This window comes from Lonchura striata, chromosome 9 (assembly GCF_050655825.1).
Source record: "Lonchura striata isolate lonStrDom1 chromosome 9, ASM5065582v1, whole genome shotgun sequence".
Lineage (NCBI taxonomy): Eukaryota > Metazoa > Chordata > Aves > Passeriformes > Estrildidae > Lonchura > Lonchura striata.
In genome coordinates this window covers 25,038,071-25,052,044 of record NC_140711.1, presented here as the reverse complement: position 1 = coordinate 25,052,044, position 13,974 = coordinate 25,038,071, and the positions used below count along the sequence as shown (strand labels likewise).

Genomic DNA, 13,974 nt, shown 5'->3' with positions numbered 1-13,974 from the left:
AATCACAGAATGCCTTAAGTTGGAGGGGACCCACAAGGATCATTGAGTCCAATTCCTGGCCCTGCACAGGACACCCCAAGAACCACACCCTGTGCCTGAGAACTCTGTCCAAATACTCTTGGAGGTCTGGAAGTCTTGGGGCTGTGACCACTTTGCTGGGGAGCCTGATCAGTGCCTGAACACCCTCTGGGTGAAGAATGTTTTCCTGATACTCAACCTAAACCTCCCCTGACACAGCTCCAGCCATTCCCTTGGGTCCTACTGCTGCTCACCACAGAGAAGGGACCAGTGCCTACCCCTCCTCTTCCCTCAGAAAGGGAAACTGAGGAGATGTTTGCTCAGACAAGAAAAATTCCTTGACTGGCAACGTTGCTGCTTCCATCACTCCTCTGCAAATGTTTCAAGAGGTACTTTAGTGGGGAACATGACATCTTAGCCATGCTTTACATGAGCTAAAGAGACATGTTCCTTGTGCCAGTAGAAGGAGAACATTTCCCCATGGGAATGGTGTCATTCTGCTGAGAAGCATCACTGTGGCACGGAGCTATGGCATTTTCCAACAGAAATGAGCAAGCCCAGCCAAAATACCAGGGCAGCCTCATGACCTGTGATGCACCAGCCCAGCCCTGACCTGGCCCTCACATCCCTCCCTGAGCCTGGGTGTGATAGCAGGAGGCCAGACCTGGGCTAGCACAGCCCTGCAGGGCTGGGGGCAAAGGGAGCTGCTGGCTCTCTGCAGGAGCTGTGCCTGCGAGTCCTGTGAGCACTGGGCTGTGAGCAGCACTGCAGCAGAGCTGCAGCCCTGCCTGCAGCAATCCTTCTGCACCTGGGGATGCCACAGCCCTCCCAGGGATGTGCTGGGTTCAGTGCTGCTCCCCGAGCAAAGCAGCGAGAGCTGGGGTCACCTACTGAGGGACTGAGGAGGGAACAGGGAGAAGAGCTGCCCCTGCTAAGCTGATGCCTGCCTGCTCCTCCTGCTGCTGTTTCCTGGGAGCTGAGGATCAGACCAGTTCTATTTTCAGGATTTAGATAAAAGTTTCAGCCACAGGTCATGACTCCCTCAGTTACGAGGGATTCTGACCATTTTTCCTGCGGGGTGGGAACAAGAGAGCAGCTGCAATGCTGAGCCTGCCAAGCTCTGTCCTGCCTGCCTGGAGTGCCCAGCTCAGGGAAAGCTGCTTCCTTCCTCCAGAGGCCATAAAGATGCTGACACCCACAAACGTGCTCAGGAGGGATATTCATGCATGGGCTCCCAGAGCTGGCCCCCAATGCATATTGTCTGTGCTCCTGACTGGTGCGAAATCTCTTCCCTGTGCCCTCCTCAGACACTGCCTTGCAAGGCACAGGATTTCACAGAATCACTGCAAAACCAGAGATCTGACAGGAGCAGGAAAACAGAGGGCTGGGAGAAGGTTCTGCATCACTGAGCCCAATTGCCTGCAGTCACAGCCTGTCCTTCCATAAGATCCCCTTCATCCAGCAGTGAAGCTGTATCATAAAACTGGTTTTACCTAGTTTACATAGTTTACTTTCTTTACCCCCGCCTCTGTCAACAGGACTAATTTAATGGCTCATTCTTCAGATAGCTGGAAATCTTCCCAAAATTTCCAGCCTTCTACCTATTTGTTCGTGTGTCAATCCTGCTCTTGAGTAGAAATAGCTCTTCCCACCCTCCAGTGTTAGCCCTCCTCCCAGCTGCATTTGTAGACAGCAATGACAAAGCCATAGAAAGGAAAGGCTGCATTTGCTACACTTCTCTGCAGCTGTTTCTTTTTGTCATAGACCTTTCCTGAGTTTCTGTGCCAGGACTGACTGTCTGGTGCTCCAGGTAAGATCTCATCAAGCCCTGGAGCAAGGATGTTCACACTGGATGTCTGATGCCTCATCATAGACTCACAGTCTCATGGGGCATGACAGAACATCTGAGCTTACTTTTTCTCTATCATTTCATAAGGATAAGCCCCATTTCACAGAAACAGTGCATGTCAGGATTCTCTCAGTGCCCAGCCTTGCCCTTCACATGATCACATCCTTCTTCACACTCCATCTCTCCTGCTGCAGCCTTCAAGTCTATCCCATTTTTGGAATAGTTTTCTGAGCCTCCACTATTGTGCTTATCCACCCTAATTTCATCTCAGCCACAAATTTTGAAGCATCTCCTTTTGTGCCACAAAAATTAGAATTATAAAATCAATCTCCCCCACCAACCCTAAGGAGACACCAGGATCACCACTATACCCCAAATTTTCCCAAAATATGGTCTCCATAGCTCTCCAGACATTTCCTGCACAATTCCACTAATCCATGTTTTCTGCAGTTTGACTAATCTTGTCACCATGTCCAATACACTGTAGAAGTCCAGAGAGATTAGATCTACTGCACTTCTTTGTTAGGAAAATCAATTATCCTATCAAATAAAATCATCAAATGCATCTGACACAACATTGCTTTGGTAAAGATTTGCTGCATTCTTTCCTTCAAAAAGAATTCCTTTTACTTCTGAAGCTTTGTATAACTTTGAGGCCAGACAAACCAGCCTTTAGTCACAGAGGCCATATTTTTCCATTAAAGAATATACTAAGTGAGGACTACACAAAGGGGTGACAGGAACAGTGACAAAAGGGTGACAGGAACAGTGCCCCATCTGAAGCCAGATTCCATACAAATTGGCTCTAGCAAAGCCACAGCAGAGTAGTACCTAACCTCTATCACCAGCCTTTCTACCTTCTTTTAAAAAATGTTTGGGCTTTTTTACTTTCTTTAATTCAAAAGAGGTTTGAAATCATGCTTTTACAATGTCAAAGAACAGACTCATGGGTTTAGGAGTCAAGCAGACCAAGTTCCAGAAAAATAATGTAAGACCTGGATTTTCACAAGACCCATGGAAACAAAATGCTGAATCGTTTCCTCTGGCAGTAAGGAAATCTCTTCCCTAAAAATGACAGGGAATTTTAAAGTGCACAGAAGCAGGTGATTAGAAATTAAAATAAAACCATGAATATTACATGTGTTGTGTTTGGGTTTGATCCAAAGGCTTCTGGATGGTGCAGGTAATGGGCTATTTGATGTTCATAGCCTTCTGGCTGGAGATCTAATTTTTAAGCATTTCTATATCCTTTGGTCTCTCATGAAAAAGAACCTGGGTTTTGCGACCTGGTGGGCTCCTATGTGCTAAATTTATGTTACCAAGTTATCCATATTAATATATTTCCTCTCCCTGTTTCCCCTTCCCCCTTCATCCCACCCACTGAGGACCTCCTTGTTCTTGCCTCAGCCAGGGCAGCTTTTTGACTTTTCTTCCTGAAACCTGATTTTTGTGATGTTCCTCCCCCTCAGGATGACCAGATGTGATTGCAGTGCCAGCTTTTCATAGCTCTGGTCTGTGAGGAAGCCCTAAAGAGATCATCAACCCACGGACGTGCAGTTTATGTGAAGACAGGGGCAGAGGAGGGTCGAAAGCCAGGAGCTGGAGGGGTTTCAGAGCCAAAAATGCCGTGGGTTTTGCAGGTCATATCACATCTTTATGATCCTTTTTCATGTCCTCATGCCTGAGAAAGAGTTTATCATTCATTGCTTGCTCCTTACGGTTCCTTTTCTCAGCACAGCCCTTGGCCAGGGCTCTGCATTCCCTCCTCCTCAGTTTCAGTATCCACTGGGACTGTTCCAGTAGCTGCTGAGAGAGATCTCCAAGCCAGACTGGCAGGTCTGCAGTAAGAATTTTTACTGGCTGTTTGTACTACACACACACACAATAAAGATGGCAAGTTAATGAAAATTAGGAAAAATGAGGACATTTCACTTGAGCTGTTCTGGGACCATCTTAAACAGCCTTGCATGGGTAATTGACCTCATACTGCTATTAGATAAAAGTAAAATGGTCAGTGACTGGAATCAGAAAAGAAAATAATGCAATTCAAACACTAGTGTTATCAAAGGCTCTAACAGGATACCAAAGTCCAGTTGAAAGTTCAGACAAATTTGAACTTAGTGGCAAAAAAATCCCACAGTTTTATGAACCTAATAAGGAAATCTTAGCAAATCTGACTGTGCAAGGAAAAAATTCTTGTTATAAATAATCAAACTCAGAAATCAGATGCCAGCAAAGGAGGAAGTTTCCTTCTCATTTATATTCTTGTCAAACCACTGAAATCAGAAGAGCTTCAGGAAAATTTAAGACTTCCTTTGTAAAGCTATATTGCTCGACACTAACAGGGCTCATACATTTAGATGGTTCTCCCATCATACTCAAATATTATTGACTGTTATTGTTTAATGGGCAAAACATCTCTGGAGAAAAATCCAGTATCAGGATTGAAGTTTTTCAAAACAAAATGCATTTCTATATCTGGAGATAGAGCAGACAGTAGTACTTATACATAGAGAATATAACATGTACATCATACCAAGTAGATAAATGTAGAATCTTGATCCTCTGTATCATTTGAAATAGCTGTACTAAAAATTAATGGCAGGAAATTTCTTCATGTCAGATATTCCAAGGAATATTCTAGTAACTAAAATATTGAGAGTTACTGAAATAAAGCACATGAATAACATCAGGCACACAATGTCTTTTTGTTCAGTGGCTGCACTGCTCCTGACACAAGAGAGCAGTGCCTGGAAAAGAAACCTGAAAGACTGAGCTGGCCAGAGTAATTAACACACACAGTGGTTTTCTCTGCAAAAGAGAGGACAGAAAAAGAACATCTGCTTTTGCACCCAGACATGTATTCCTCACTGTGTGTGGGACAGACATCACTTGCAACTAATCCAGCACCACTGGGCTCCTGCTTGGCTCCACATCGGTGCTCCTTCATGCTATCCTGCATTCAGCCATGCCAAATTCTGCCTGACTCTGGCACAGGTGGGAGCATCTCCATCCACTGGCCAGGAGCTGCTCTGTGTTTACACAGGTGGAGCTGAGGCATTAATCATGTCACCATTTCTTTACCCCTCTGATAGGTATAATTTGGATTCCTTCTGTCTTGGAAGCCTATCTGGACAAACACTGAAGTACCTCTGCCCTTAAATACGAATGCAGCCCCTGTTTTGGTTCTGCCCTGAGTTTTCCAGCAGAGACAAGAGGGCAGCAGTGACAATGGCACAAATGTTGCCCACAACCCACACTACTGCCCACAAGGGCCCTGCTCTGCCTCCAAAACAGGCCAGTGCTCCTGCCTGGGACTGCCTCTCACACAGATATTTCAAATCCTGCAGGCTGTGTGAAGGCAGGAGCCTATCACTGGTGTCGGGCATTGAGCCTCTCATACCCCACAGTCTGGGGAAGTTCAGTGCTCTCTTTGCTGGCAGAGGCTGTGCCAGGCTCAGGAAGGAAAACAAATCCCCATCCCAGGGGGCTTCACACTCCAGGGCCTTCCCTGCTATCCCCAACATCCTGCCAGTGCTCCTTTGCACCAGCTGCACCCAAGGACAGAGGAAGCCAGGCCTCCATCCAGGGAGCATCTTTCACACTTGACAGGCTCCTGCCACACCTCCAGAGCTCCAGAGCCCTCCCTGCTCACCTGGGCTTCCTGACCCTCCACATCCCACTAAACCCGGCCAGAGCAGAGGCTCCAGATCAGGAAGGACAGAAGCACTTGGCTTGTTTGGTGGATTCACCCACCCAAGTGAGATTTGGGGACACATCTGAGGATCTGTTATTCACAGTCTGTCTGGAGAGCCAGGCAGGCACCCCTTTGCTTTCCTGAGGGATCACACTGGAGCTGGCTGCTGGGGGTTGAGCCCTGCTCAAGCCCACCAGCATGGCAGGGGTTAAAGGTCCAGCTGGGACTGCCAGGAGAGCAAGCAAAAGCCAGTGAGCATCGAGGCAAGAAGGGGGGGAGCTGGTTTAGTCATCTGTGCAAAAATAATAGCGACTCTGAGGGGAAAAATTCCAGGTAAATAGACATGGTGTGTGAGATAAACGAGCCCCTGGGGATGTTTGTTCCTGCACTACCAGATCCATCACGCTTCCCCCAAAGGGTGTTGCATTTCCAGGGACTGGGGATTTTTAGTCATTTACTGCACCAAGAGGCATTTGAAATCTGAGCAGGGAAATCAAGTGAAGAAAAGAATCCTTCCTGCAGAGCTGGGGGTGGGAGGAGAGGGGATTAGAGGAGTGAGCCAAGGGTTAGAGATGCTGGGTGAGCCTGTGTGTCTGTGAGGCACAGCAGAGTGCCTTCATCCTCAAACAAAGGCAGCAAACGCATCACCAGAGCCTGATCCTGCAACATCCTGGTCACACTGGACATTAATTAGAAGTACAGACTTCCTGGGACTGTTTTTCCAGGTCTCTTCTATTCCCACCATTAAAACATTGCTGGTTTCTGTGGTGTGAGGCTCCAGCTGGGAACTGCTGCAATAGGGGTTTGGGTATTGTTGGAGAAATTCTCATGCAGTGAGGATATGGCCCCTGATCCCAGTAGGGATGAACTCCACAGCTTGTAATGCATTTTCTGTGCCTCTCCCCGAGATCAAATTTTGAGTCAAGGTTACTTCTAAGACTCCGAAAATAGAGCAAGTACAGACACAAAAACTTAAATAATCTTCTTAAAACTTCTCAGAGGAGAGAAAAGGTCAGATTACAGGTGTATCTGTGGACAATTTGTTCCTTTGTTGTTGTTCTTGTTTTAAAAACTCATGGAGGTGGAGAAATAATGACACATTACTTCAATACCCATAATGAGTATAAAATAATTTCAAGCAGATGTAAACAAATACCATTAGGTAATTAAAACCAGAGATAACTGACTGGCTAAATTCCTCTGGAGTCCACTTCAGCTTTTGATGATACATTGATATTTTTGCATATGCAGAATTGAAAAATTCATCAGAGAGGGTCAAAAAAAGAGATCAGTTTTATCAATGAAAAAAGGTGTGTTTATGCCAGAGGAGTATCCCTGTAGCTTGTCTTAAAAGCAAAGATTTATCATTATGCCTATTTCCTCTTGGAAAGCCTCTGCTAAGTTTCCAAATACCATTTTTCCCCAACTAATTTATTCATAAACATATCCTATGTCCTCAGCTGCTGTGGTGATGGGGAAGAGGTGGCAGGTTTGCACAGGCACTGTAAGATTTTCTTTATGGGAAAGAAATAACTTTGTACAAATCCTGTATAAAAGTGGAGATGTATGTTTAGGACCAAATGTTGTCCTCAGTGGTATAAATCCCAAACAACTCTGCTTCAGTAAGTATAATCAAATCCCTCTGGTCACTCCACAGGGAAACTGAGAAGAGATTTTGAGCTTTGGCGAATATTTGGTGTTCACAACCATAAATCCTGTGCTGGTGGATTTATGTGCCTCTCTAGGCACCTGCTGCAGAATATAGATCAGGAAAATTAAAAAGTGGCATCTTGTGTGAGGTTTCTGCTGCCCTGCCAGGAGGCATTTTCTCCAAATAGGCTGGGCTTTGAACCCAGCCCAGGCAATGTCCTTCCTGTCCCCTGGCTGCTGTGAAGCTGCCACCAAACCCCTCCTTCACCCTACAAACAAGCCTGCACCCCCACAGCCTCTCCCGTGAGAGTCTGTGGTGTTCTCAGACAGAAGAGCCAAAGGACATCAGACGTTGTGCCTTCATCAGTGGCTGTGTGTGAGCACAGCACCGAACACCCTGTGCAACGTGGGGGCTTCTCAGGCAGGTTTAGGCCCTTGCTCTTCTGAATTTAAAGTTCCTCAGCAAGACAGCAACAATAGAAACTTAGCAACACTGAATTTCAGTCATCCTGTTTCAGTTCTCAGGCAAAGCTCACAAAGGAATTTGTAAAGGCAGAGGATAATTCTTAGTTTAAAAGTGGGGAAACTGAGTCACGGCACTAAAAAACCACCTCTCCAGTCCTGCTCTTGGCCTGGCCTTTTACCTGTCTGCCTCTGTTATTGCTTCACTGAAAACTCCCTCACTGGGGCATGGCAAAACCCCCTTCCCTCCCTCTTTGCACACTCTCTCCACAACTGGATCTTTCCCACTTGATCTTTCACTCCTGGAGTTCAGAGCTCAGTATACAGCACCAAATCATCAAAGAAACCCAAACAGGCGTCTCACTGATGCAAAGGACCTTTCAAAAGGGAGAGCACAGGAATAGAAGCATGAACTTCATCAGACAAGTGACTATTCCACCAAAGCAAGGCAGCAGCAGCTGAGTGGAGAATAAAAGGAAGAACAGATTAAAGGAGATACTTGAATCCTGAAGAGAGTTGTGCACAGCAGATGATTTGCAGGGGGGTGGCATGAAAAGCAAATGAATTATCTAGCAATATTTTGCTAAAATTGCTGAAGAAGTAATATTAACATAGGAATAGGAAAGTGTGGACAGAAAAAGCAATCAAGAGTTGGAGAAACAGCCAGGCACTGTGTGTAAAATCAGTGAGCATCTAAGTGGCCAATTTGGTGTTTCTGTGAAAGGTGAATGGCACAATGCTTTTTCTGCCACAAAGCAGGGAAATCACAGCAGTGTCGATTGGAGCAGTGCTTCAGGAAATTATTGAACAAGAGAGAAACAACCTCTGATCATGGCATTCCAGGAGAGGAGTAAATCCACTGAATTGCACACAGGGCTTAGGCCAATGTGGCCTGTAAATGTCTGAGCACTAATCCATTGCTTAACAAATGGGAAAGCAGCAGGCAGCAATTGCTGCTCAGCAGAACTGCTCGGGGCAGGGAACCATCTCTGCCCAAGAGTCTCACACAATATCAGGCTGAGAAAGCACTGCTACTGAGAACCAGGCTGAGGAGAGTAAAATTGCTGAAGTGTGAAATCCTGTTGGAATTACTCAACAATCACTCTGGAGACTGGCCCCAGCAGCTGGGTGTGCATCCTCAGATACATATTTTACCAGCCTTTAAGCAAGGAAGTATTCCCTGGGCCCAGCAAGCAGCACTGTGTAAGGAGACTGTTTTGTTGGATTCTGGTTTGTTGCTTTTTAAATTTACAGTCAATCTTCAGTGATTTGCTGAAGAGGATTGGGCACCCGGGAAATCATTTAATTTCATCATCTCTACCAAAAGGCTTCAATAGTTTGCGCCACCCATTGTTGTGAAAGATGATCAGTGAGCCTGGATTTCAACCCTGCAGGCAACCACAAAGGATGCCTGACCTGTAACTCTGTGGAAAGCATAATAAAGTCAGTGGTGTGGCCCCCGTTTGCACGAGCAGAAGTAGTCTAAAGAGGAAAAAAGGTTTATTCTGGTGCTTTGCTGATTACTGTCTTAGATATGTTCCAGCTCTGCTGCTCCTCAATACCTCAGGACTAGACACTATTGCAGTATGTGAAAGCTTTGATGTTTCTGAAAATTATCTCTGCTTTAGGACATATTTGCTCCAGGTAACATCCCAACTGGCAAGTGTTAAGTAATTGGCACATCTGGAAGTGCTGGAGAACTGTAAGCTTTCAAAGATGGAGTGGAAAATTAGGGAAGGAAGGGTTAACCAGCCTTTATTCTTGCCTGCAACTATACGTGCTCTGTTCCCCACCTGCCCCCGTGAAGTATGAAATGCAGCAGATGTTTGATCCTGATCTATCAGCCTCCATGTAAATGAAGGTTGAATTAGTGAAGAAGGAGGCAGAGTAATGTTTGCCAGAGTAGAGCAAGAAGATTTCTGACACCTGGGCAACTTAATGGTGGCAGATGGCAAAAGCTGAAGGCAAAGAGAGGAAGGGATGTGCACCAGCAGCTGGTGCACAAATGGGAAGTAGAGAGGCCTGCACTGAAACTACACAGGAAGGATTTAATACCAGCAGTTCTGCAAGAATGATAGTGTGAATATACAAAGAAGAGCCTGTGTTTTAATTCAGACAACTATCGTTGAAAGTACCCGATGGATTGTCAAGCAAGGAGATTTTCACAGCAAGAAGCCATCTATTTGCATCAAACACTGTCAGTCTGCAAAACAGCAGCTTCTGGGTCATTTAACAACACTCCAGATGTAGTTATTTTCTCTTAGGCAATCAGCTCAAAAAGAGCTGTGCAAGAAAAAGGCAGAGCTGGATATAAAGGGGGACAATCAAGCAGCATGTGGAAGCAATTAGCCAGTCCCTGTGATGTAACTCGGTTAAATGAACACTTGGGTGTCCTGTGGTTCTCAGCACGAGACTGCAAGACTGCTCAAACACGGGGTTGCATTCACACAGGTGCTACCTGCTCTGCCCCAGGAAAAAGAAGGGAAAGCAGGCAGAGCTGTAAATCTGGGGAGTCACTTCAACAAGGTTTCTTGATTTCTTTTTATTTAAATGACAGAAGTGAGATTAATGCTTGTTGCCAAGATAATTGTTAGGAATTTGTCTTCCCCCATGCTGGACTCATCCTTTTTGGAGAATAGCTGCCCTCTGCAAAACTCAGGTCTGAGTTCAGGCTGCACAACACCCAAGAGTATCTAGATGTGCATGACAGAATTTGGCTGTTTCTGGAGGATCCTTTTTCCTGCTAGACTAATTTTCACTGACACAGTGATTTTACATCCTGAACACAACCTGTTACCTGTCATGCACACCACACTTGCAGCCCTGCCAGGCTAATGCTGCACTGAACACTGACACTCTACAGAGACGCCCAGCATGGAAGAGTCATCAGCAGATCATTCCTGCAATTCCTTTAACACACAATTCACACCAAGTATCTATGGATTAGTGAGACTGCCTGCTGCTGTTTCAAAAAGACTCAGCAAGTGGGTAGAAGGAATGCTGTCTGATAGGTATGCAACTTCGAAATATACTCATACTGTTCCTAGGGAATTTGTGACCACAGGAGGAGAAAAGGTTATTGTATGTACAACCTGAAGCTTTAAATGTATCATGTCCTTTCTTTTTCAAGTAGAAATGTGCATTTGTAACTGATGGGTACACTTTCTAGTTACATTTCTATAAAATTCCTGTTATAATGAGGATGACTCACAATGAAATTATGCATTAGTCGCTCTGTTTGTTATATTATTTGACATATTTCAATATGCAAACTGCAAACCTCCTGAATTTCTCATGTCCTTCATCCTCCTTGGCCATTCCCTAAGTGCTGGTCAGAAACTGACAGAGGCATTCTAAATTGTTGCACTCCTTTGCAAGCAAAAGGTTTTCTCAAACAGGGTCCACTGCTGTACAGCTGAGCAGCAATTTCCTCTCCTACAGAACAGGATTTTCCTGATGGAAGGCAGAGTGAAAGCACATGTGAGCCCTCTGCTTCCCTACTTCACAACATTCATACAGTGCAGGAAGACAGAAAATTGGCATACCTGATCAGACCACCACTCCACTGCTCCCTGTTTCTTCTTTCCAGCAAGGAGCAGACTGGTGTGTCAGGAAAGCACAACAGCAGGAGAGCCACAGCAAGGATAGGGAGTACACCAGTCCCATCACTGATGGCAGCTGCTGCTGCTGCTCAGTGATTAGAAAAAGCCTGAGGAAAGTGGAGAGGATCATGGAATCTCTCCCTCAGATTGAACCATGTCAACTAATCAGCCCCAGAAATCTTTCTGGTCATGCCCTGCCTACGCTGCACATCTTGAACAGTTTATTCCCCCCTTCAAATACCACCCAAGGTAAAAACCTCTCCTCTGCATTCAGCCACACGACTCTCACAGGCAGCTGTCACCTGCTGAGCCCCAAGTCTGAGTGACTTCAACTTACAGAGAAGGACTGAGGCCTTTGGGATCACCCTGGCAGAGAGGTCCATGAAGGAGGGGGAGATGAGGGAGCTTTTAGGAATCTTCTCATATTCAGCATACACAGCTGGGGAACTGTGAACATGAGTGGCAACTTCCACCTGCTTTGACCTGGCATTGAACATTCTTGTGTCCATTCAGCACTGAAATCTCTCAGAAGGTCATCAGCAAAGTCAAGACTCCTAGACCTGGGTATCTCCAACCAGAATCTTATGTCTCTTGAACTGCTGTGTCATCCCATTTACAAATCAATGGCACAGTGAGACCCTTACTGAAACAAATATATTTCTTGCGACAATGAGAACTTTGAGAACTTTTGCTTTTTTTCCCATTTGTTTTTCTGCCTTAAGGTGAATGAAGGGCACATGAAAAATGCAAGATAGGTGGCACACACAAAAAAAATATTCTTTAAATTATTCAGAAAGCAGGTATTGTTCAGTCAGCCCTGCTATCAGGCTGTAAGTACCTGCCCACCTTGAGATTCCTGCCTACAAAATTCAAAGTCCCCTTTGCTGCCACCAGTTCTGGCAGAAGCTTGGTGTGCTAATAACACCTGACTGTAAACTGAAAAACAAAACTGGAGCCTCGAGCCCTTCCCTCCAATCCACTGACTGTGTAAAGAGGGGAAGGGAGGATGTCCAAGAGCGACAGCAAGTGCAGGCATGGGGAAGCACAGAGAGCACAGGTAGCTCTGTTAGGAGCAGCATGGATTCAGAAGCAAATATCTTGCTTGTGGTCCCTCCAGCTGTCCCCATCTATGGCTGGCTTGCACCAGCAACATGCTTGCTGTCACTCATAGCTTCAGTGAGGGACAATGAAGAAGGAGGAGAGACCAGTGGCCCATGCACTGACTTGCTGTTTGGTAAAGCAAATCTGCCATCAGTGCTATCCTAACCCTTTCCTACCCAGGGTCTGAGGCAGCCATAGCTGGGGTTTCTGTGTAATCTGCTTTCCTCCTTAATCTCTCCCAACACCATTCAGTTCTGAGATGTCTCCCAAATGATACTTTCATTTAGAGCAAAGGGCTGTGAACCAGGTGGTACTAAAAAAACAGGCAGGTGTGGAACAAGCAATGAAAGAACTAACTCCTCACTCGCTCTGTCCCAGGCTGCCTTGGCTCCAGGGTGCCTCTCCTGTCCTTCAGCCCATGTGTGCCACTGCTGCTGGCAGACACACATCTGTGCTGGTGGCTCTAACTTTTGTCCACTAGGGACCATACTGAGATCAGCAGCACCTGTGGTAGCAGACGCTTACAAGCCTTTCTCCACCTTGACCTGGGCTGGTCATTAACTGACCACCAAGAAGAAAGAGGCTTCAAGATCTCTGTAAGGCACAAATACCTCTGAGTGATATTTGGTGATTAGCACAACTTTACTGAAAACAGCAGTGTCCTGTGCCATCTCTCAGCACCTCTCTTTGAATGCTGTGCTTTGGTCTCATTTCTTCTGCCCACCATCATCCCAGGTGCTGCTTACTTAGAAATTTAGATTGCGAGTCCCCACCATCTGCAAAGAGTATTTTGTTTTGAGAAGCGCAGTGTCCGTCTGTGACTCTGTGTGCACAAAGCACAGCACGGTCCCTGCGTTCCCCTCGTTCTCTTTGTGCCCCAGCTGCCTCACAGAGTTTTAAGAACTTTCAGCTTCCAATCATCACTTCCACCGAGTCCTGCGCCAGCCTCAGCTTGCGGCGGGGGCGGATGCTGCCGGCTCCTCTCGCTGCTCGCATCAGCCGGGAGAGCTACGGCACCTTCCATTCCCGGGAGGGATTTTCTCTCTAGTTTCAAAACAATGTGTGAAAGCCTGCTCCGCAGAAACAGTAGCCTCAGTAAGTTTAAGGATGACTGAAGCTGTTTCCTCTCCCAGGGAGGTTTAAGAACTACGGAGGGATGAATGGAGTTAGACCTATCGCTGCATTTCTAGCAGCCATCCTATTACAGCCCTGAATAAAAGCAGGAATGGCATGTCTAGCCTAGGTTAATAAACCCTACGGAGTGCGCGCCTAAAAGCACTACGAAACAGCCTTAAGTCAGCTGGAGAAAACTAATTTCAAGCATGGCAGTCTAGTGTGCCTGTCATTCCTGTTATCCCTCCAAACTATTTCAGACATTTTGAGCAGCGAGTACTGAGCGATGAGTTAGCAGGGGTTGTGACATTAATGGTCCAAAAAGGTTTAAGCACCGGGAGGGAACGATGACAGCACTTAACAACCGGTGGCAGTTCGGAGGATTCCGCTGGATCTCTGTTTGTTAGCAATTAGGCTTCGCCTCGGAGGAAGATGTGACGGCAGTCGGAGGTAGGATTTGCATGGGGAACAAAGGGAGCTGT

The 13,974-nt window shown here is 46.1% G+C and overlaps 1 protein-coding gene across 7 annotated transcripts in view; it reads left to right on the top strand.

Moving 5' to 3' along the window:
- The window catches only part of KCNMB2 (potassium calcium-activated channel subfamily M regulatory beta subunit 2), a 138,697-nt gene that overhangs the window by 30,600 nt on the left and 94,123 nt on the right, over nt 1-13,974 (top strand). Inside the window, exon 1 of one of the 7 annotated variants that reach the window (XM_085588002.1) lies at nt 788-13,942. The exons of 2 other annotated variants lie outside the window; for them this stretch is intronic. The gene's annotated coding sequence lies outside the window, so the exon portion shown is untranslated. Of the gene's footprint in view, nt 1-787; nt 13,943-13,974 lie in introns of those variants that run through there. 4 more of the 7 variants (XM_077785728.2, XM_085588006.1, XM_085588004.1 and 1 more) reach the window with 4 other exon arrangements.